The sequence below is a fragment of the Equus quagga genome, chromosome 4, assembly GCF_021613505.1.
Source record: "Equus quagga isolate Etosha38 chromosome 4, UCLA_HA_Equagga_1.0, whole genome shotgun sequence".
In the NCBI taxonomy this organism is placed as follows: domain Eukaryota; kingdom Metazoa; phylum Chordata; class Mammalia; order Perissodactyla; family Equidae; genus Equus; species Equus quagga.
In genome coordinates this window covers 90,441,112-90,465,799 of record NC_060270.1, presented here as the reverse complement: position 1 = coordinate 90,465,799, position 24,688 = coordinate 90,441,112, and positions in this window count along the sequence as shown.

Genomic DNA, 24,688 nt, shown 5'->3' with positions numbered 1-24,688 from the left:
CCTGACTTCAGACTTCTAGCCTCTAGAACTGTGAGAAATGAACTTCTATTGTTTATGAGTTACCCAATCTGTGGAAGATTGTTATAGCACACCGAAAAGACTATGACAACCAACAAATTTTTTCTTTTCCTGGGAGGAGTAGTTTATCACTGACACTATTTAGAAATACTGGCATGTGGTATAAAGGTATAAAGGGCTATGAGATAATTAAAAGAAGACTGACTTTTAGTCATTTTTATTATAGTTTTGAAATTCTACAAACAATGTAACTCATTGCCTGTGGATTGCTTCCAGACATTCCACGTCCCACTGACTGCAACCCCACGAATGAGCCAGGTGAGACCAGCAGCAGAATTGCCCAATAAACACAAAGAACTATCAGAATTAACAAATGATTATTTTGTGCTACCGAGTTTTGAGGTGATTGCATAGCCATAGATAAGTGGTACAGGGAATGACCACTTAGAGCAACTGGCCTAGATTTTTCTTCCTGAAGCCAGAAACAAATATAGGAGCCTTAATGTATACTGGTCTCCATGTTCAAAGTTGAAGGTAAAGATTCCGAGAATATATGTGTATGTTACGGCTTATCGAGGAAGATGAAGTCATTTTAAACAAGATAGGAGGGGTGGTTTAAGAAGGAAACAAGGAGAGAAAAATGTTTCTGTGGGGATTGGAGATTTAAAATTATCATGTTCATGTTGGCAAGAGGGAGAGTGTTTCAAACAAATAGTGTATGAACTCCTGAGGATAAATCCTTTGTAGCATCCTGAGCAAAAACCAGACTTTCTGGAGTGGGATCTGAATATCCATGAAATCATGAGGAATGCTCTTAAGTACTAGAAAAAACATAAAGCTGTGTCCCTTAGACCAGGAGGAATAACATGTGAGGATTGATATTTTCCAGGTATGAAGCTTTAACATACTTAGTTGGTAGGTAATTTCTGGAGAAATATCCAAGATATGATGGAAAAAATTGGCAAAAATAAATAAATAAAGCTCACCAATTACTAACAACTTTCAGTTTATGTGGGGCTCAATTACGTAACCAAAGATAAATGCTGTTTCCAATACTGTACCTGAAAATTCTACAAACAGGAAACTGAGATCACAGAAAACTAGAGAGTTATTTTAAACATTTCTTTCAATTAATTTCATGACTTTTATGACTTTGATTGATTTTTCATGATATCCCAACATTTCTGTCTCAAAGAATGGATGATTTTTAGCCATAATTTAGCAACGATGAAGTGCATATTTGTGAAAATTGCAAAGACTGTGGATATCAGGTGAAGTGATTGTTCAGGTGAAATTAAACTGAAACTCGTAGTCATGAGAAATAAATTCTTAGAAATAATGAAGATTTTTATCTTCTAGCTGTTATGGAATCCAGCATATGTCCGTAGGCAGAACAATGATGGAGGACATGCTAGTGATAAGGGATGATCAGGGCTGAAAATTATGATCTCAATTTGCCAATAACAAAATAAATTAGAAAATTTATCTTCGAGTGATGAATATAAACTCTTATGTTTCACCAAGACTTAATGGGTAGAAATTTAGGAATATAATGTGGCAATAGAAAGTAACGTCCTATTCAAATAAGGGCATAGTAGGACATGATATTGTAATTTATAATAAGAAATATATATTTGGTCTTTGTCCTCACTTATGGCATAGAGATCCTAAATCTTTTGGAATTTCCTAACTGAAGAGGATATAAAGATGTCTTTTATTATGCTAATGAGGTGACTTTTGGACTGCACCTAAGGATGGGGGCTGGTTGCCGGTGGAGCCAACCACGTGATTAGAGGGTTGAAACTTTCAGTGCCATCCCCCACCTTCCAGGGAGGTGAGAGGGTTTGAAACTGAGTTTGATCTTCAAGGGCCAGTGACTTAATCAATCATGCCTAAGTAATGAAACCTTCATAAAAACCCAAAAGTTCAGGGTTCAGAGAGGTTCCCAGTTGGTGAATCCATGGAGATTTGGGGAGAGTGGCATACTCAGAGAGGGCATGAAAGCTCTGTGCCCTTTCCTCACACCTTGCCCTATGCATCTTTTTCATTTGGCTGTACCTGAGTTACATCCTTCTAGGATAAACCAGTAATCTAGTAAGTAAAATGTTTCTCTGAGTTCTTTGAGCTGATTTAGCAAATTAATCACACCCAAGAAGGGAGTCATGGCAACCTCTAATTTATAGCCTTTCTGTCAGAAGCACAGATGACAACCTGAGCTTGCGATTGGCATCTGAAGTGGAGGGCGGTCTTGTGGGACTGAACCCTTAACCTGTGGAAGCTGGTGCTATCTCCAGGTAGTGTTAGCATTGAGTTGAACTGTAGGTCAACCAGCTAGTGCTGGAGAATTGCTTGGTGGTGTGGGGAGCTCCTGCTCCCTGCTACCTCAACACCTATTGGAATTTTTGAGTGGCCAGAACCCTTTGTGTGGGACACTCCATTTTTAACAGGGTAGAGGTATAATGAATAGTGGAGAGATGTTGGGAAGGATATAAAGAGAAAAATAGACCTGATACTTTTGTGGAGTGGATTAAAGCATGCCTGGTCAGATAGAGAATGTGAATGAGAATGAGGATTTCACGGTAAAGATTACAAAACTGGTAAAGAAGCAAGATACAAAGGTATGGCAGATTTTTATTTCCTGTCTGGACATTCCTGGAAGTCTCCTATTAAAAACAGAGGAGTTGGCATATCGTTAATTTTCCTAGCTGACAATGAATTTCATAATTAAGAAAACCTTGAGAGAAACTGCTGGTCTGGGCTTATTTTAACCAATAAGAAAAAACAGCAAAAATTTGGGGTGGAAGTGACCACGATATGATAGAAGTTCTTCGTAGGTAAAGAAGGGAAAAGTGAACTCGGTCAGACCTGATTCTGACCTTCTTGAAGGTGTACTTCAAAAAGTTTAGGGAAAATCAACCTATAATTCCATAGCCAAGTATTCAGAATAAACCAAAGCTACAATGAGGTAGAAACACATAACAACAACAACAGTGATAATTGAGTTCCTGATACAAGCTAATTGCTCTTCCAGGCACTTTGAATATGTTATTTCTAGAAAAACAGTTTAGTTTCACATTTACCATGGACCCCAAAGAGGAGAAAAGGGGTGTCTGTGTAGAGTGGGGGTGGGGTGAGGTGGAGGTGATGGGGGTGGAGGAAGCCAATACGCTCATAGATAAATTCAGATATTTTTAAAGGTCACATGTAGAAAGTAAATGCAGGTGTCCCCAATAAGAGTAAATGTAAAACTGTGGCAGAAAACTGTAGGGAGATGTTATGAATACCCTGAGCTCAAAATATGCTAGCGTCCAAGAAAGATGCCAACCCAGAACAATTCTCAACAGAAATAATTCGTCAGGGGCTGCTTTTGGTGCATCCAGGATGACAGGGACAGAAATGCTATTCAATACTCTTGTTTGCTTCCTTCTCTGTCAGGAAGAGGCTTCAAACTGGAAAGAGAACAAATATAGCTAAGCGGTATTCAAATATATGAGGAGGGATAAACAGCAAAGAGAACCTTGCTGTTTTCAATATGTCTATCTCTGGACCATGTCTGAAACTGGGACGTCATGTCTGAGTGAAGCAGTCATGATCAGGATCATGCTTCTACCTGTTGTGTGTTGGTGGTCCTGTTTGCTGCTGTCATTCTTAAAAATAAAATTAATATTAATAAGTTTATATGCATACTATATGGTATACAATCTTATGAGTGGTGTTCCAAGAAGTCATATTTTGGGAGCAAAACAAAGCCTAACAATGGCAATTTCAACAAGTAATTTTGGGTAGTGCTGGTGACTTTGCTGGGAAATCACATGTTCTATTACTTGAACATTACCCAATAGTGTTTGCTGGTATTTTCCAGTGTTTGAATATTTGCTATAGACTGTGGCTCCTTCTAATTACTATTTTCTTTTAAGATTGCACCTGAGCTAACAATTGTTGCCAATCTTTTTTTTTTCTTCTGCTTTTTCTCCCCAAATCCTACCAGTATATAGCTGTGTATTTTAGTTGTGGGTCCTTCTAGTTGTGGCATATGGGATGCCGCCTCAACGTGGCCTGACGAGTGATGCCATGTCCACGCCCAGGATCCAAACCAGTGAAACCCTGGGCCGCCAAAGCGGAGTGGGTGAACTTAACCACTTGGCCACTGGGCCAGCCCCTCTAACTTCTATTAAATATAATATTTCTTACCTTGTATACAATGTTTTAGATATCCATAATAATGAGTAAAGAGTATGAATAATATTGAAGTATTTTAGGAGTAACTTATGATTTTAGAAATTCCTGAGAATTCCTGGGAATCTGATTCCTTGTTGCCAAATCTCAAAGATTAATATCTGTCAGCAATTTGGAAACACTAAGTTAACCATCTTGTGCTCAAATCAATTATGACAAATTAACCTGATTTTATTTTTGTTAGTGTGAGTGGAATATTTGTTCACTAGGCTGCCTCAGATTTACTACAACTGGATTTCAGTAAAGCATTTCACAGTTTCTTATTATATCTTAGTGGAGAAAAGGGAACTATTTGAGCTGAATAATAGCACAATTAAGTAAGTTTGTAGCTTATTAAACAATGATAATCTAAAGTGTGTTACCAGATCAACGTCATCTTGGAGTTACTATAGTAGAGGCCAACCCCATGGCTGTGTTCTTAGCCAGGTCCTCACCAAAGACTTGAAAGAAGCCAAAAAAATTGTTTTTCATATATGCACATGATTATTAAACACACACATACACACAATGTGTAAAGAATGTATTGGCTGATACTCAAAAATTTCCAGTAAGTTGGAAGAAGGTGCTGAGAACAACCAGATGAAATTTAAGTCTAGCAATTACATTTAAAAGCCCCAACTCTACAAGTATACAATGCAGGAGTCTTAGATTAATGATGATTTATGTAGAAAAACAATCCCAGAAATTTTAATTGACTGCAAGTTTACTATGAACTTATGAGAGACAGAGTTGCTCAGAAATCTAATGCAATCTTTGGTTTCATTAACAGAAGTAACAAATACAGAACATACAAGGTATTAATAACATTGAATTCTGTATAGGTCAGACTATGTCTCGAGTACTATATTCAGTTTAAGAGTGTCATTGGTAAATGAGCATAAATCAAGAGGAAGATGTCCAGGATAGGAAAAACTATCTAGATATCACACCATGGGAGAACTGGAGGAGTTTCACTGGATAAGGGAATACTGATAGAGGAAGAACCATTGTCTTCAAATATTTGAAGACCCAATCTTGCCTGTGAATGTGAACTAGAGATTACACTTATTCAGTACAGTGCCAGGTAAGTAGGGCCAATTACTTTAGGTTACGAGGAGATAGATTGTAATTCAAGTTACGAAAATGTAATGGGAATGGCTCTAAACTCCCCATCACTGAAGATATCCAAACAGAGATTAGAGTGTTTGCTGCTTCACAAATCTATTTTCTTTTTATGCATTTTCTGGAAGTTTGTATTAGGTGACACCTAAGTTTCTTTCATCAGGAAGAATCTAAGATTTTGTGCAATAATCAATAATCAGACTTGAAAATGGAGAAAATGAGCATATCTGCCGTATTATTGACTCTCATTTGTCAAGGTCAGATTAGGCTGACCAATCATCCTGTTTTGCCTTGGACTGTTCCAGTTTTAGCACTGCAAGACCCAAATCCCAGGAAACCCCCAGTCCTGGGCAAACAAGAAGCATGGGTCACCCTAGTCAGACTCAGTCAATAATTCAAGGTGAACATCTTATCTCTTGAGTTGATCCATGGAATGAAATTGCGCTAAAGGGTTGGTTGATATGATTTACCATGGCTATTCTTAGCAAGTGGGAGGAAACCCAAAACTATTAAAGCTTCCGAGTCTAGATCAGAATTTTATCAAGAAACTCCTTCAAGGATTTGAGCACAAGAAATTTATTTGTGTGGTGGTCCTGACAAGCCCAGCTAGGGGAGTGAGGAAAGTAAGACAGGAAAGGAAAAAAAGGCAATACAAGATGCTTTAATGAACAGATCACCACTGCAGGCAACTAGGGCTTAATCCTAGGGAAGATTCTGGGAAACTGTGTAAAACACATTTCAGTGCCTCGCACCTCTCAAGGGCTCTTTCCAGTTACGTTAATTCCTGGGCATGTCTTGCTCATCCTGCTGACTCCTCCATTTAAAGGAAGTCCACAAGAGGCTGCAGGGTGGCCTAGTGGTTAAGTTCACGTACCCTACTTCGGGGTCAGGGGTTCAGAGGCTTGGACCCCAGGCACGAACCTAGCACCACTTGCTAAGCCACACTGTGGTGGCATTCCCCATAAAATAGAGGAGGATTGGCACAGATGTTAGCTCAGTGGCAATCTTCCCCAAGCAAAAAGAGGAAGATTGGCAACAGATGTTAGCTCAGGGCCAATCTTCCTCACACACACAAAAAATATAAAATAAAGGGAACCCTCAAGTCTTCAAAGTTGAGTGTAGTGAGGATATGGGTGGGACACTGCCAGAGACTGCTACATGCCTCCATTTAGACTTTTGTTGCTACTTTTATCTCTAAACTAGTTTATACACACTGTCACACAGACACACTGGATTGAACGAAGCAGCAGGCATTTGTGGCAGGTTGAATAAATGGACTCAAATAGTTCACTCCTTCCTCTATCCTTGACTTTCACAGTAATTTTTCAAACCTTCCCACTAAATATAGAGTGAACTTTCCTGCCCCTTAACCTTGGGTCTGAACATGTGACTCTTTTGGTTAATAAAATGCAGACAGAAGTAACCATGTTGCCAGGACTAATCCGAGGCTTAAGTTTTTTGTGTTTCTGTTGGTGCTCTTGTGCCTCTGCCCGTGCCATGGGTAGAGCATAACCCAGCTAGCCTACTAGTCCAAAGAGGATGAAAGACGCATGGAACAGACCTAGATCCAACCGCAGCTTAGAACTGCCCAGCTGAGCCCTGCTGAAATCAGCAAAGCTGCCCAGCAGACCTGTAGCTACATGAGAAATAAGTGCTCGTTGTGTGTGGCCTATCATAAAACTTTAATTTTAAGACTTCAAAACTAAGACCACACCATATATAACACCCTTTATGGTACATTTATAGTATAAATTGATAATTTTGTAATTCCTAAAATTATTTTGTAGCAATCACAATTGAACTATATTGTTTTATTGTATAAAACAATAATATATTAAACATAGACATTAGACTGCTGCCAGCCCTGGTGGTCTAGTGATTAAGATTTGATGTTTTCATCTCTGTGGCCAGGGTTCGTTTCCTGGTCAGAGAACCACACCCATCTGTCGGATGTCCTAATGTGGCGGCTGCATGTTGCTATGATGCTGAAAGCTATGCCACCAGTATTTCAAATACCAGCAAGGTCACCTATGGTGGACAGGTTTCAGGGGAGCTTCCAGACTAAGAAAGAGTAAGAAGAAGTATCTGGCCGCCCACTTCCAAAAAAACTGGCCATGAAAACCCTAAGAATAGCAGCAGAGCATTGTCTGATACAGCGCTGGAAGGTGAGAGGATGGCCCAAATAGACAAGGCAGGGTTCTGCTCTGCTGTGCACAGGGTTGCTAGATATCAGAATCGACTCAACAGCACTAACAACAAAAAAATTAGACTCTCACACGTGTCACAAGTGTCAGCCACTTGTTCATGTCAGGACCTATAAATCTTCCTTCCTTTCTTTTCAAAATACAGAGTTTATTTTTAAGAGCAGTTTTAGATTCATGGCAAAATTGAGTGGAGAATATATCCCTGTGCCCCACACACAGCCTCGCCTTCTATCAACATCCCACGCCAGAGTGGTACATTTATAACAACTACTGAACCTACATTGACACATCATCATCATCCAAAACCTATAGTTTACATTAGGGTTCATTCTTGGTGTTGTATTTTCTATAGGTGTGGAGAAATGTATAATGGCATGTATACACCATTGTAGTATCATACAGAAGAATTTCACGGCCCTAAAAATCCCCTATTCATTCCTTCCTCCCACCACCCCATCCCTGGCAACCACTGATCTTTCACTGTTTCCATAGTTTTGCGTTTTCTAGAACGTCATATAGTTGAAATCGTACAGTATGTAGCCTTTTCAGATTGGCTTCTTTCACTTAATAATATGCATTTAAAAAGCTTCCTCTATCACGCAACATTCTAACCACTTATATTTTAAAAATATACTAGGAGTCTCAACAAATGGGAGGCGCCTGCACGTCTTGACCCCTGAAATAATCTACTCTTGGGAGAGCTGGTTTACTTCTCTAAATCCTGATTTCCTCATTAACAAAATGAGGGATAACAATACTTACCTTGGAATGCTGTTTTGAGGATTAGAGATATTATATAAACAAATAACACTGTAATAGAGGGATTGCTATAGTGAGATTACTGTGGAGGACCAAGTGAGATGGGAAGTAATTGATAAAAAGGAGAAGAAAACTGAAAGAGTAATGCAAAGAAAGAAAATAGTATTGTCAGCCAAAGGCTTATGTGAAGATCTCCTTCCCCTAGAGGGATCAGAGTGGTTCCTATGGCACTTTTGCTTCTGTTTGGGAATGATTTAGGAGGAGAGACTCCATTTGCAGTAGCTACTCCCAAGACTTGTCCACAGGAAGAAGGATGCTAAGAAATAATAGACCAATATACTCTTAAATGTAATCAGCAGTGAGAGGTTGGGTTTAGAGGGAAATTTGGCTCAAGATTCACTGTGCGTTGAAGGTCGAGGAAGGGCTGGGAAGTAGAATATAAAAGTGAGTGTGTCCAAAGCTGCATGCATTCGTAGATGGTGTCAGTATTTTTGAGTAGGATGGAGGTTTGGCATGCCCAGGCCTCCCATGGATACTCAGTGTCCATTGTAATCTTCACACCTGACATTTGTTATATGAATTATATGACATGTTTTCTTACTTTAATTATGTACCAGATATTTCCTGTTTGCCCCCCAGATCCACTTTCTATCCTTCTCCACTCTGCTCTCTGTCCAGGAAGGCTGATCTCTATGGACTACCTCAATAGATCCCATTCAGGTACTGCTATCTTTTCCTAACTTGACATCAAGTTCTGTATTTAAGATATTTCCTGGTGTTCTGAGAGAGGGAGACGGTGAAATGTGTTACACAGCAATCATCAATAAAATTAATAAATTGCGGGAAATCATGAGATGATGTGGCTTGTGCTACTACAGGTTCACTTCCTCTGTCTAGTAGGTGCTTAAATGACATATACAATGATCATCACATGTTCCATTCCGAAAACAGGGCTAAGACATTTTGGTGTTCTCCAAAGAATAAATGTTGCAAAACTCTACAAATTTGTTCGGGTTTCAGAAAGGGGCAGCTGGGTTAGAACATTCACAATTTTTATTCCTTCGTTCTTTTTCCTTTCCTTTCCTCTTTTTTTTCTTAGCACTGCTGAATAATGTAAGATGAGTGCTGTATAAAAGCGTGGCTATCTGGAAGGCATAGATTTATCAGAAAGGACTGCCACCGAAGCAAAATTTGACACCAGCACTTGGACTCTTTCTTCCACTTTAATGATCTTCAGGATATAGTCTTTAGAAGACAACAGACAGATAAACAGAAACCTTCAGCTAGCTGATAATCAAAATCCTGCCCAGGCAGATTACATTTTATTGTTAAGTTCACATTTACAACATATAACATGTATACGATATTTTACCAAGTTGGAAGTTATTTTTTTTCTAATTTCTTCTCCATTATTCACATTAGTAATTTATTGTTATATTTAAGAAACAACAGGTTATTTAGGCACTTGGAGGAAAAGTCCTCAACAAAATCTCCTATCTGCATTATTTGGGATCAGGAGAGCAAGTAGGTTCACTCTTAGATATCATTAAAATATTTAAATCAGCTTCAATTATTGTTAATAGGAATTTTTAAGTAAAATATTTTACAAAAAGCAGGATATGTCATAATACAGTCTAGTGAAATATCTTATTTCAATTACTGCAATTTATACTTTCCCACAATTTTTGTCTCTTCCCTGTATGTCACTAGCAAAGCATGTTTTCATTATACATTATGTTCATTGCTGAAAAAATTTTGATGAATAATTTCATTAGTGACTGAAAAGATTCCCATATAAATGGCTGTGTCCATCCATCCATCCATCCTCTATTTATCCATTCATTTATGTACCAGGAAATATGCTAATGTGTGGAAAAGCAAGAAAAGAAACAAATTATTACTCTCAATGAATTCACAAAACTAACAAAAGAGATAGGTAAAAGAATAGACAATTAGTGTGATGTGGTCAGGCTGCTAATTTAGAGTAGGATGGTCAGTGGAGGCTTTTTGAAGAAGATGAAGAAGGGGCTAGAAGTAGGAAGCAAGGGCTTGGGGGATGGAAAGTTATAGCTGAGCTGAAGTATAACTGGGAGTTATCCAGTGAATGAGTGCAGGGAGGAGGCCAGAGACTGGAGCTTGTGCAAAAGCATAAGTCTGAGAGACCACATCATATTTGGGGAGGTGTAGTGTACATCATTTAATACATTATCTATATGTATTGTATAATGCATCTAGTACATTAATCTAGAGCATAGGGTACAGGTGAGAGCCGTAAAAGATGAGCCCAGAGTTACAGGCAGGCACCACATCATGAAAGCTCTCTGATGAGCTAGGAGAGTTTGCAGTTTTTGCAAGACTCAATGACCATGAGACTCAATGGTGGGCCTTGAGTGGAGCAGAGTGATCAAATATGTGTTTTAGACAGATTACTCTCAGGGCCATGGAATGGATAGGAGGGACCAAGAATGGCACTGGAGGCATTAGACAATGAGTGAATGAAAGCAGGGACTCAGTCTGTACATTTACCACTCTATCTCTAGGTCTTTGACCCACATCTGGCACATAGTAATTCCTCCATAAGTATTTGTACAATAAAGGAAGAAACACAGAGATCATGTAGGAAACTTTTGAAGTAATCCCAGTAAAAAATCATGAAGGCCAGAACTAAGGTAATGGCAATAGAGAAGTGGATAGTCTAGATCAGTATTTTCTAATCTTTTCTAATTATGATCTATATTAGGAAATATACATACGTGACTCAGTACACACATGGGCACACACACCCCATGCCTGAAACTAACATTTTACTAAACAGTGCTTACTCCTACTGCCTGAGATGCACTCTATTCTCTATCTTATGCCATGCCATGCCATGCTATGCTAGTTTGCTAGCGCTGCCATAACAATGCTGTAGACTGGGTGGCTTAAATGAAGGAAATTAATTTTCTCACAATTCTGGAGGCTAGAAGTCTGAGATCAAGGTGTTGGCAGACTTGGTTTCTTCTGACGGCCATGAGGGGAAGGGTCTGTTCCAAGCCTCTCTCATCAGCTTGTAGATGGCTGTCTTCTCCCTAGCTCTAGCTCTTTGCAAAGTCTTACCTCCTTGCATGTATGTGTCTTAATCTTTTCTTATAAGGATACCAGTCATATTGGCTAGGGCCTACTCGTGAGACTTCATTTTACCCTAATTATCTCATTAATGGCTTTATCTCTAAATACAGGACTTCAAGAAATGAATTTTTGGGAGATACACAATAACACTACTCTATTTTTTTTTTTTTAGTCAATCAAAGTCCATAGTGTACATTAGGGTTCATTCTTTTTTTTTTTTTTTTTTTAAGATTTTTTTATTTTTTCCTTTTTCTCCCCAAAGCCCCCGGTACATAGTTGTATATTCTTCTTTGTGGGTTCTTCTGGTTGTGGTATGTGGGACGCTGCCTCAGCGTGGTTTGATGAGCAGTGCCATGTCCGCGCCCAGGATTTGAACCAACGAAACACTGGGCCGCCAGCAACGGAGCGCGCGAACTTAACCACTCAGCCACAGGGCCAGCCCCTAGGGTTCATTCTTTGTGTTACACATTCTCTGGGTGTAAAAAAATCTGTAATCACTTGTGTCCACGTTACAGCATCAGGCAGAATGGTGTCACTGTCCTAAAAATCCCCAGTGCTCCACCTATTCATCCTTCCCCATCCCTAATCCCTGGCAAGCGCTGATCTTTTCACTGAATCCATAGTTTTGCCCTTTTCAGAAGGTCTTATAGTTGGAATTATACAATATGTAGCCTTTTCAGATTGGCTTCTTCCACTTAGTAATATTTTCTTTTTAAAATGCTATTCCTAATCTATTAAACTGATTTCATGGCCAACTAAAGGATTGCTATCTTCTATTGGGAAGACACTAGTTTAAGGAGACATGAAGGAAGTACAACTGCAGGACTTGGTGACTTAAGATATGGGGAGGGGAGGGATAGGGGTCTGGAACTTAAGAGACAGTCTGTGATGAATATTTGACTGGCATATAGGTGTTAATTGAAGTCCTGGATGTGGTTGTGTCCACCGTGAAAGTGAAGAGAGGGTGAAAATTGGAGAGTGAAAGAATAAATCCTAGAGAATGTCAATTCCATAGGTGTCTAACTTTGTCTTGGGTTTAATTTTGAGTTGAACGTCTTTAACTATGTTAGTTTACCACTTTTTTTCTGTGAACTGTTTGTTCAGATCTTGTGTAAACTTTTCTATCGGTTTCTTGATCTTTTTTTTTCTTTTTTGAGGAAGATTAGCCATGAGCTAACATCTACTGCCAATCTTCCTCTTTTTGCTGAGGAAGCCTGGCCCTGAGCTGACATCCATGCTCATCTTCCTCTACTTTATATGTGGGACGCCTGCCATAGCATGGCGCGACAAGCAGTGTGTAGGTCCACACCTAGGATTTGAACTGGCGAACCCTGTGCCACTGAAGTGGAATGTGCGAACTAAACCGCTGTGCCATGGGGCTGGCCCCTGGTCTGTTGATGTTTTCAACAATTTGAGAAAGACCTTTCTATATTAAAGGAAATAGTCCATTACTATATGTTTTCAAATATTTTTCTCAATTTTTTGCCTTTTGACTTTGTCTATGATATTAGTTGCTATACAGAAATTCTAGATTTATATGTAGTCAGTTTCACCAATATGTAACTTTATATCTTCTGAATTTTATGGCATGCTTAGCAAGGCCTTCTCCACTCTAATACAAAGAATAATCTTCTATGTTTTCTTATAGTACTATTATTCATTTATTTGTTTAATTTTTACCTTTGGAAATTTGATTATCCTGAAATAATATTGATGTATGGGGCAACATAGGGGTCTAGTTTTGTTTTTGCCTATATGACCTGGCAAATGTCCTAACACTCTTTATTAAATGAATCCTCTTTTCTTCTCTGATTTTAAATGCTATGTTTATCGCATACCAATATGTAACAAGTATTTGAGTTATTTCCGAAGTCGCCATTCTGTTTCATTGGTCTTCCTGTCTAATCCTGTTCAGTAACACATTGTTTTAATTCATTTTATGATGTGTCTTTGAGATACTGAATAGGGCTAGTTCATAGTTATTCTCCCCACCCACATACATTTCCATGGGAAGCTTCACTTATTTATTCTTCCAAATGATCTTTAAAATAGATTGTTAGATCCTATCCCCACCTTAAAAATCCACACCCCAAAACAAACCCCCAAACAAATACTTTGCAAATTTGATTAGGACCACAACAAAATTATAAATTAACTTAGGAAGGTTACCTTCTTCACACCAGTGATTTATTATACTCAAGATAATTTTACTATATATCCTTGTAGTTAAAGGCAATGGTGGCAGCACAGCTAACACCAGCAAAAATTTCTAAGTCAAACCATAAGAAAATACAAGAAAAGTAAGTTCTATGCAAAACAATGCCCTTAGCATAACTTGCAGACAGAACATGTCAAAACTGCAAAATAACTGTCCATGAGTAGTGAAAAATGACCGAATTGAAGCAAGCGATCTTTCATACTCCATCTCATCCCCAGGGGTCCTAGGCTTTGAGGTGGGTGGGCAAAGGCAGATGGAGAAAAACTGTGAGGAAGAAAAAGAAGAAGGCAAGCGACGGGCTGTAACAGTGATTTGGAAAGCCTTCCAAAAATGTTATATCTACCCTAAATCTAGAAAAAATCAAACAAAAAACCTGGAAAAGTGTCTACCAATATTAGAGCAAGAGCTACAGGGAAGACTTCAGAGTTCCTGTGACTTAATGGGGTCGCCCAATTTTTAAGGAGAGATTCAATTAAATGGATAGACTTGATTTAAATGGGAACTCTTCAAAATACACAACTTCTGTGGGGAGGAAAAAGACAAAGGGGTGCGAAGTGCTCCTTTGCAGTCAGGTACTTAAGGAGAAGTAGAAAATGTAGGGGAGAATTTAGGATTCTGCAAGAAACAGAAGAACCATAAAATTGGAGGACTCACGACACTTTCCCCAACATCCAAAAAAACAAAAACTCCTTGCTAAACTATCTTGATTGTGCTACACTGACAGAAGAATATGGTATTAATAATGGGAATACTGGAAAACAAACACTGCAATATCATAAAAATGAACAAAAGAAAGGTGAAGTTCATACAGAGATGTTGCAGAAAATCAGTAAATTTCACATGTGACAACTGAGGAAATTAACCACGCCCACCTTGGAAAAATGAACACAAAGTGGAAGAAAACTGTAAGCTAATACTCTAAACAGAATTAAATATGCTCAAATGAGCATTTGAGGCTTTGAGAAATCATCTTTAATCAGAAATTTGAAAATTGAAACAGACATGGACAAAAAGAGAATTGAGAAGAGAGATTGAACTCAGGAAAGAAATGGAAAAAACCTGTATTGCATAAATGAAGAACAAGTTACAATAACAAACTCAGTAAATAGTCTAATAAATTCCAAGAATAAACTTGGAGAAAAATTTATTAAGACACATTGAAAAAAAAAACAACTAGGCAAACAACTAAACAAATGAAAATTATGTAATCAAAAAAGAGGAAAAAATGGTCAGAGAGAAAGTAGTGAAATGGAAAGAAAGAAAAATGTAATACTATTCACATTTTCAGAGACGATGAAGAGGAAAAAATTTTGAAAAAGCAACAAGAAAATGGAATATTTAAAACCATAATGTAAGGAAACTTTTCAGAAATAGGAAAAGACCTAATCTATACATTGAATGGGTTCATCACATACCTGGGAAAATTAACCAAGAATAATAAACACTGAGACGTATCCTAGAAAAACAAATTTCCAAGATAAAATCCTTTGATCCTTCAGAAAAAATAAAAAATTTATAAAGGCAAAGTATTGGATTGGCGTCAGACTTTTCAAAATCAAGACACAAAGGAAGGCAAAAATGGAGCAGTACTTAAAAGAAAAGAGCTTAGGTAAAGAATTAATTATGTGTGAACTAAGAATTTTATATTCAGCCAGGTGTCCTTCAAATAGCAAGGCTATTAAAAAAAGTTCTCAACACATGAGAGTATCAGGACTTCTAGGCTCATTGACACTTCTTGAGGAATCTACTCGAGGATGAGCTTCTTCCAAATAAGTGATGACTGGGAAACCTTCAGCAAAAGTACTATTGTGTTTGTTTAAAACATATAAATGTTCATCTGAGACTAAAACTAAGGTGAAGATGAGGATTAAAGGCTGATGTACAAATGTTGTAAATTGTGGCAATGTATAATGTCAATGATAAAGGTAAATAATAAAACTAGAGATAGGAGAAGTAAATGAGGAAAAGGAACACAGAGGTTTATTGCCATGTAGGCAAGGGGTGGGTGTTAAAGGATGCTGAACAAAAACTGATAAATCACAGAGTAAAATAAGAAAATAGAGAGCCAAGGGCATTAAAAACTTATAAGTAGAGAGGCAACCACTAGAATGAAAATGCAATCTTTCTAAATACACATCTTGAAGAGAGAGAAGCATAGCAAATATACTAAAATATACGTAACTATGAAACAGTAAGAATACCTTGAGACCAAATGCAGCAATCATATGAACAAATGTGAATGGGCTTAACTGTTCTATTAAAAGGAAGAGACTTTCACTTTGGCCTCCCAAATAAGACCCAAATATATGCTGTAAAAAGAGAAAAACCAAAAATAAAATGCTTCAGAAAGGCTAAAAACAAGGGGATGATTACCCAGAATGTTGCAGGAATCTAGAAAGAAATGAAACTATGACAATGAATCTAACTGTGTTACAAATGTATGACATAAACTCACTGTAGCGAAGGAGGTGGGGGAAAGAAGAGCTGATCTAAGCAACTTTGGAGAATGGTGTTTTGATGGGAAACTAGAAGGCTAAAACCCAAAGGAACAGTCATAAAGACTGTACTGTAGTTGGTAAATTTGTTTCTCGTGGTTATCATGGGTTAACTGTTCTGAACCTACTATACCTGTATCCTGGAGATGCATATGAAAGTAAATGGATGGTGAATGATGAGAGTCAGGATTTTCTCATGTGTTTTTTAATTTTTATTTATATATCTCTTTTCTTTCAAAAAGAACTTGGATTATTTTCTCTTTCTCTGTATTTACTATTTCCTATTTATTGAGTTTTTATTTATCTCAACTGTATCTTCTGGGACTGACAATCCAGAACTAGTCTTTTTTTTTTAAAAAAAAAAAAAAAAAGATTGGCACCTGAGCTAACACCTGTGGCTACTGCTAATCTCCTTTTTTCCCCTTCTTCTTCTTCTCCCCAAAGCCCCCCGGTACATAGTTGTTTATTCTAGTTGTAAGTGCCACTGGTTGTGCTATGTGGGATGCCACCTTAGCATGGCTTGATGAGCAGTGTCATGTCCATGCCCAGGATCCAAACTGGTGAAACCCTGGGCTGCCTAAGTGGAGCTCTCAAACTTAAGCACTCGGCCATGGGGCCAGCCCCCAGAACCAATCTTTTATTGTTGGCTCAAGCTTTTATCTCATGGTGACATTGGGGGACATTCCACATACGGTCACCAAAGCTGAAGACTGGTTGGCCCTGTGTTGCCTGCAAAGCTGGTCTGTTTCCTCCATCTCTGCTTGGTGGTCAGCTTCTTACAAGACCTAGACCAAGACAGAAGACTGCTTTAAGCTTCTTTTAATGTCCGTTCATATGTGGGTGAATCTTGTTCCAATCTTCTCTGTTTAAAAAGTGAGCCTGGGTCCAATCCTCTATCTGATATGGAACATCTTTAGTCCTTAGTATGTTGGAGGATATGAATTCCTAGCTGTCTCTGCTTGCTTCTGGAATCAGAGCTCAGCAGGCAAGAACCTTTACTCTTGTGTTGCATTGGATTGCTGTTTCATTTCTGCTCCATGGAGATACTTATCTTTGTGTGTGTGTGTGTGTATGTGTGTGTGTATGTGGCTATTTCTTTTGAAATTTTTCAGTTTTATATTATGAACTACTGTTTCCTGTTTGGAATAGTGAGAAGTCTGAAAATATGAACTGCAACTTGACTGAAAATTCCTCATTCCTTCTGTAGAATTTCAAATTTTTCTTTTTTTTGTATATCCTCAATTCTTATTAAATTTATTCCTAAATTTTTAATCTCTTAAAAATAATAGTGTGATCTCTTACACATTATAATTTCAAACTGGCTATTTTTTCTGCAAAGAAAAAAGATTAAATTTTTAATCTATGTTATATACAATATATACAATATATAGCATATAATATAATGCAGTCATGTGCCACATAATGACGTTTTGGTCAATGATGGACCACATATACAAAGGTGGTCTCTTAAGATTAGTACCATATAGCTAGGTGTGTATTGGGCTATACCATCCAGGTTTCTGTAAGTACACTCTATGATGTTTGCACAGTGCCAAAATTGCCTAACAACTCATTATTCAGAACATATTCCTGTTGTTAAGTGACACACGACTATACATATATTTTATAAATATATATTTTGTAATCAGGTACCTTAAAAAATTGTATTTTTATAATAGTTTTTAATAGTATATTTTCTAGTATTTCCATAAATAAAATTTTAACATCTGAAAATAGTGACAATTTTTCCTTTTTTTTCAAATATCTATACTTATTTTTTTGTGTAAATATATTAACTATAACTTCAAGAAGGATATTATTGTTTTATTTCTAACTTTAATAAAATAATTCAGTTAATGTTGTACAATATATCATCTTTTTATTTATAACTACTAGATTGTAGATTAATTTAAAAAGTAGTTTAAGACCTAGAACCATTAAAATGTTTCATAACCTAAACTTCATATTTTAACTTAAACATGAGCATTCATTTGCCACACGTCTTATAGAATCAAGGCTTTTTATTTGAATACGAGCTGCTGAATAGAATTTTACATGCTTTCTTTAGCGTAAACTATACCCATAAAACATTGTCTATAATTTATGTGGTTTTTTTAAGTACCTGGGATTTTTAAAGTATTCACTAAGCAATATGATTACATAGTACTTCTGAACTTTGTGACCTTATCTCAAACCATTATAGTTTTCTGAAGTGCTTTTTAATGGTTTTCACTTAATGGGTCTTTCCAAAGAATTTAACTTAATTTTCTGAGAAATAATAACTCTTTTTTGGCACATATATGTTATTGATGTTGTACCATCTGATATACTTATGTTGTTATAGCACAGTATGCTCAATACAAACTGGTTTGGGGACATAGAACTGTCTAAATATGAACTTACAAATTAGAACAAAAGTGGAGGAGCCCATTGAAGAGTAGACTACTATCTGCCAGCATTCATAAATTGGTGAGCAATAATTTCCTTTTAGAAAGACAGCTAAGCGGTTATTATTCCTCAAGTTGATCAAGTAGATGTCAATTAAATGTGCTTTTTCTAAATATGTATATTTGTCACCATCAAGGAAGGTCATATCATTCGGAGTGATTTGAGTTTATTATTTATTTATTTATTTATTTTTGGCTTATAAACAACAGAAATTTATTTTTATAGTGCTGGAGGCTGGGAAGTCCAAGGTGGAGGTGCAGGCACATTCAGTGACTGACGAGAGCCTTCTTCCTGTTTTTTATTTTTTTGGAAGATTAGCCTTGAACTAACTTCATGCCACCAATCCTCCTGTTCTTGCTGAGGAAGCCAGGCCCTGAGCTAACATCCGTGCCCATCTTCCTCTAGTTTATATGTGGGACACCTGCCAAAGCATGACTCGATGAAGAGTGTGTAGGCCTGCACCCGGGACCCAAACCGGTGAACCTTGGGCCACCGAAGCAGAACGCGCAAACTTAACCACTGCACCACCAGGCCAGCCCCCTTTTCATTCTTTTTTTATCTTTATTTTTTTATTGTAGTAATATTAAATTATAACATTATATAACTTTCAGGTGTACATCGTAATATATTTCCAATTCTGTGTAGATTACATCATGTTCAATTTCTTTCAACAATGTTTTATAGTTTTCAGGGTACAGATCTTTCACCTCGTTAGTTAAGTTTATTCCTAGGTATTTTACTCTTTTTGTTCCAACTGTAAATGGGATTGTATTCGTAATTTCTCTTTCTGCTGCTTCATTGTTAGTGTATAGAGATGCAGCTTATTTTTGTATGTTGATTTTGTATCCTGCAACTTTACCATACTCATTTATCATTTCTAAAAGTTTTTTGGTGGATTCTTTAGGGTTTTCTATACATAAAATCATGTCATCTGCAAATAGTGATAGTTTCACTTTTTCCTTTCCAATTTGGATCCCTTTTACTTCTTTTTCTTGCCTGATTGCTCTGGCTAGGACTTCCAATACCATGTTAAATAAGAGTGGTGAAAGTGGGCATCCTTGTCTGGTTCCCATTCTTAGAGGGATAGCTTTCAGTTTTTCTCCGTTGAGAATGACATTGGCTGTGGGTTGACCATGTATAGCCTTTATTATGTTGAGGTAGTTTTCTTCTATACCCATTTTGTTTAGAGATTTTATCATAAATGGATGCTGTATCTTGTCAAATGCTTTCTCTGCATCTATTGAAATGATAATGTGATTTTTATTCTTCATTTTGTTAATGTGTTGTATCATGTTGATTGATTTGCAGATGTCACACCATCCCTGCATCTCTGGAATGAATCCCACCTGATCATGGTGTATGATCTTTTTAATATATTGTTGTAGTCGATTTGCTGGTATTTTGTTCAGGATTTTTGCGTCAATGTTTGTCAGTGATATTGGCCTGTAATTTTCTTTTTTTTGTGTTGTCCTTATCTGGTTTTGGTATCAGGGTAATGAAGGCTTCATAGAAGGAGTTAGGAAGCCTCCCCTCCTCTTCAATTTTTTGGAAGACTTTGAGAAGGGTAGGTATTAAGTCTTCTTTGAATGTTCGGTAGAATTCACCAGGGAAGACATCTGGTCCTGGACTTTTATTTTTTGGGAGGTTTTTGATTGCTGTTTCAATTTCCTTACTGGTGATTTGTCTATTCAAATTCGCTATTTCTTCTTGATCCAGTTTTGGCAGGTTGTATGATTCTAAGAATTTTTCCATATCTTCTAGATTATCCACTTTGTTGGTGTATAGCTTTTTGTAGTATTCTCTTATAATCTTTTGTATTTCTGAGGTGGCAGGTTGTAATTTCTCTTCTTTCACTTCTGATTTTATTTATTTGAGCCTTCTCTCTCGTTTTCTTTGTGAGTCTAGCTAAAGGTTTGTTAATTTTGTTTCTCCTTTCAAAAAACCAGATCTTCATTTCATTGAGTTTTTTCTATTTGTTTTTTTAGTCTCTCATTTATTTCTGATCTGATTATTATAATTTCCTTTCTTCTAATGATTTTGGGCTTTGTTTGTTCTTCTTTTTCCAGTTCCTTTATGTGCACTGTTAGATTGTTTATTTGAGATTTTCCATGTTTGTTAAAGTAGGCCTGTATTGCTATAAACTTCCCTCTTAGAGCTGCTTTTGCTGTATCGCGTACGTTTTGTCATGTTGTATTTTCATTTTCATATTTATCCAGGTATTTTTTGATTTCTCTTTTGATTTCTTCATTGACCCAGTCATTATTCAGTAGCATTTTGTTTAATCTCTACATATTTATGGCTTTTCTGATTTTCTTCCTGTAGTTGATTTCTAGTTTCATACCATTGTGGTCAGAAAAGATGCTTGGTATTATTTCAATCTTCTTAAATTTATTGAGTTGCTTTGTGGCCTAATATGTGATCAATCCTGGAGAATGTTCCATATTTATTTGAAAAGAATGTGTATTCTGTTGTTTTTGGATGGAATGTTCTGTATGTATCTGTTAAGTCCATCTGGTCTAATATGTCATTTAAGGCCAATGTTTCATCATTGATCTTCTGTTTGGATGATCTATCTATTGGTGTAAGTGGAGTGTTATAATCCTTTACTATTATTGTGTTACTATTTCTCCTTTTGTGTCTGTTAATAATTACTTCATATATTTAGGTGGTCCTATTTTGGGTGCATAGATATTTATAAGTTTCATATCCTCTTGTTGGATTGTTTCCCCTATTATTATGTACTGCCCTTCTTTGTCTCTTGTTACGTTTTTTGTTTTAAAGTGTATTTTGTCTGATATAAGTATTGTTATCCCAACTTTCTTTTCATTGCCGTTTGCATGGCAATTTGCATGGAGTATATTTTTCCATCCCTTCACTTTGAGTTTGTGAGTGTGTTTAAGTCTAAAGTGTGTCTCTTGTATACAACATCTATATGGGTCTTGTTTTTTTATCCCCTCAGCCACCCTATGCTTTTTGATTGGAGCATTTAGTCCATTGACATTTAAAGTAGCTATTCATAAGTATGTACATATTGCCATTTTGTTACTTTTTTTCTGGAGGTTTTAGTAGTTCTTTATTCCTTTCTTCTTCTCTTTCTCTCTTTCCTAGTGGTTTTATGGTTTCCTTTAGTGTTATGTTTGGGTTCCTTTCTCTTAATTTTTTTGTGTATTTGTTATAGGTTTCTAGTTAGTGATTGCCATGAGGTTCATATATAATAACCTACATATACAGCAATCTATGTTATGATGATGGTCTCTTTAGTTTGAGCTCTTGCTAGAAGCTCTACTCTTTTACTCCCCTCCTTCCATATTTTATGTTTTTGATATCATATCTCACCTCTTTTTTGGTGTGTGTATGTGTATCCATTACCCTCTTATCACGGAAATGGTTAGTTTTAGTATTTTTGTCTTTTTACCTTCATGTTTTCTTCATAGGTGGTTGATGTGCTACCTTACTGTATATTTGCCATCACCAATGATTTTATTACTCTTTTTTGATAATTTTTCTATTCCTATTTGTGGTCTTCTCTTTCCCACTTAAGTAAGCCCCTTTAGAATTTCTTGTAGGGCTGGTTTCTTGCCCTACAAGATAACTCCTTTAGTTTTTGCGTATCTGGGAAACTCTTTATCTCTCCTTCCATTCTGAATGATAGTGTTGCTGGATAGAGTATTCTTGGCTGTAGGTTTTTTTCCTTTCAGCACTTTAAAGTTATCCTGCCACTGCCTTCTAGCCTGTAAGGTTTCTGCTGAGAAGTCAGCTGTTAGCCTTATGCAGTTTCCTTTGTGTGTAAGTTGTTGCCTTTCTCTTGTAGCTTTCAAGATTCTCGCTTTATCTTTAAGTCTTGACATTTTAATTATAATGTGTCTTGATGTGGGCCTCTTTGAGTTTATCTTGTTTGCTGCTCTCTGTGTTTTCTGTGTCTGGATATCTGTTTCCTTCCTTACGTTAGGAAAGTTTTCAGCTATTATTTCTTCAAATAGATTCTCTGCCCTTTGACTCTCTCTTTTGCTTCTGGGACACCTATCACGCAAATGTTAGTGTGTTTGATGTTGTCCCAGAGATCCCTTAGACTGTCCTCATTCTTTTTAATTCTTTTATCTGTTCAGCTTGGGTGATTTCCTCTAATCTTTCGTCCAGCTCACGGATCCGTTCTTCTGTATCATCTACTCTGCTATTGAGTCCCTCTAATTTATTTTTCATTTCCAGTATTGTATTCTTCATTTCTGATTGTTTTTTTTCTATATTTTCCAGTTCTTTGCTGACGTTCTCACTGAGTTCATCCATTCTCCAAAGATCTGTGAGCATCCTTATGACTTTTTGTTTGAACTCTTTGTCATGTAGATTGTTTGTTTCTGATTCATTTAGTTCTTTTCTGGGGCTTTGTCCTGTTCCTTTACTTAGAACATGTTCCTTTGTCTCCTCAGTTTGCCTCTTTCTCTGTGCTTATATCTATGTATTAGGTAGGTCTGCTACATCTCCTGATCTTGGAGAGATGGGCTCATGTAAGAGATGCCTTATGAGGCCCAGCAGTGTGCTTCCCTCTCGTTACCAGTTCCAAATGTTCTAGGAGTGTCCCTTGTGTGGGTTACATGTGTCCTTCTGTTGTGGCAGGGTTGCTCTTGCTGCAGGTGCCTAGGGAGGCTAGGCTGTCCCCCTAGCCTGCTAGTTGTAATGCTCAGCTGTGTGTGGCTGCTATGGACCCTTCAGTAACTTTATTGGGTATGGGGAGCCCCAGCACCATTGGCTGCAAGGCCTAGTAGCAACTCCTGTTGCAATTTTTCTGTTAAGTGAGTAGCTTTCTAATGTGGCTGGTTGTTAGGCTACAACTGCTTACAATTGCTGTAGGCCTCTGGCATGCAAGGCTGTTGTCAGCTCTTTCAGGATTGCAGCTGTGTGGGGCTGGCTCCAGGCATGGAAGCATGCAATTGTTTCAGGCTTTAGAAGGTAGGGGCAATCCCCTACGTGCCTGCTTGAGAAGCACAAGTCTGCTGCAGCTGACAAGCCCTACCGCCCACGGGACCACACATACCATCAACACAGTCCTGTCCCATGCACTTGGCCTGACCCACTGAAGTAGACCCAGTTGCCCCACTGCAGAGGCCCCACGCTCTCCAATGCCCCACACACTCCACCCACTGCTTCTCCCACATGCCCTGCCCTGCAGAGGTAGACCCCCTTGCCTGGCTGCAGAGATTTCAGGTGCCCCACCTATGTGGGCCCACAAGTTGCCTTAGGCCTTGCTATTAGATGAGGCCAGTCCCTAGGGTGGTCTGCCCACTCTAGCTGAGCAGGATTAAATCTAAATTGGTGCTCTAGTGGGTGGGGCAGACCCTGGGCTAACAGGCCAGAGGAAGAACTTCAATGGCATCTGCCAGTGTCTGTGTCAGTATGCCTGTACTAGGTCACAATAATGGCTGCAGCTAATGTCTCATTCTCTGGAAAGGTCTCACCTTGCACCAAGATGCACCTGGAACCTATCAGGTGAGTCTCTTTCCACAAAAGGACTCTGCACTTTTCTTTCTGGTGATTTTAGGTTGCTTTCTGAAATGGATGAATTTGTGTATGGGCTCTTTAAGAGCTGGCTTTTTTCCTCTTATGTCTGATAGCTTTTCCGACGATATTCCCTGTTGTTGTTAGTAGCCAGCAAAGCCAGATATTATGACATTCATCTTGGTTGTGCTGAGTTCAAAAGCTGCTTATAGCAGTAATGCTTCCCCACTCAGATCCCCTTTCCTCCAGGGAAGGCTTCATAACAGAATTACTCCTGGCTGGTGATGAACCACCATCGCCCATGAAGATGACTTCTTTCTCTCTAGAAAGGAATTGCTGCCTCTTCCACCTCAGTCAGTACTGTCCCTTGTTTCAGGGGTTCTTTTTATCCAGTTTTCAGTTCTGTCTCAGCAGTAATTTTTCCAAGAGTAGTTGTAAATTTGCTGTGTCTGTGGGAGGAGGTGAGTTCAGAGTCTGCTTATACCACTATCTTGATGCCATCCTCTGACTTTTCAGAGCTTTCTTATTAGTGATAACAACAGTGTTGGTCACCTATAGCCACCAGCTATTTCCACTCAACTTTCCTGATGTGTCTCCAATCTCCACTG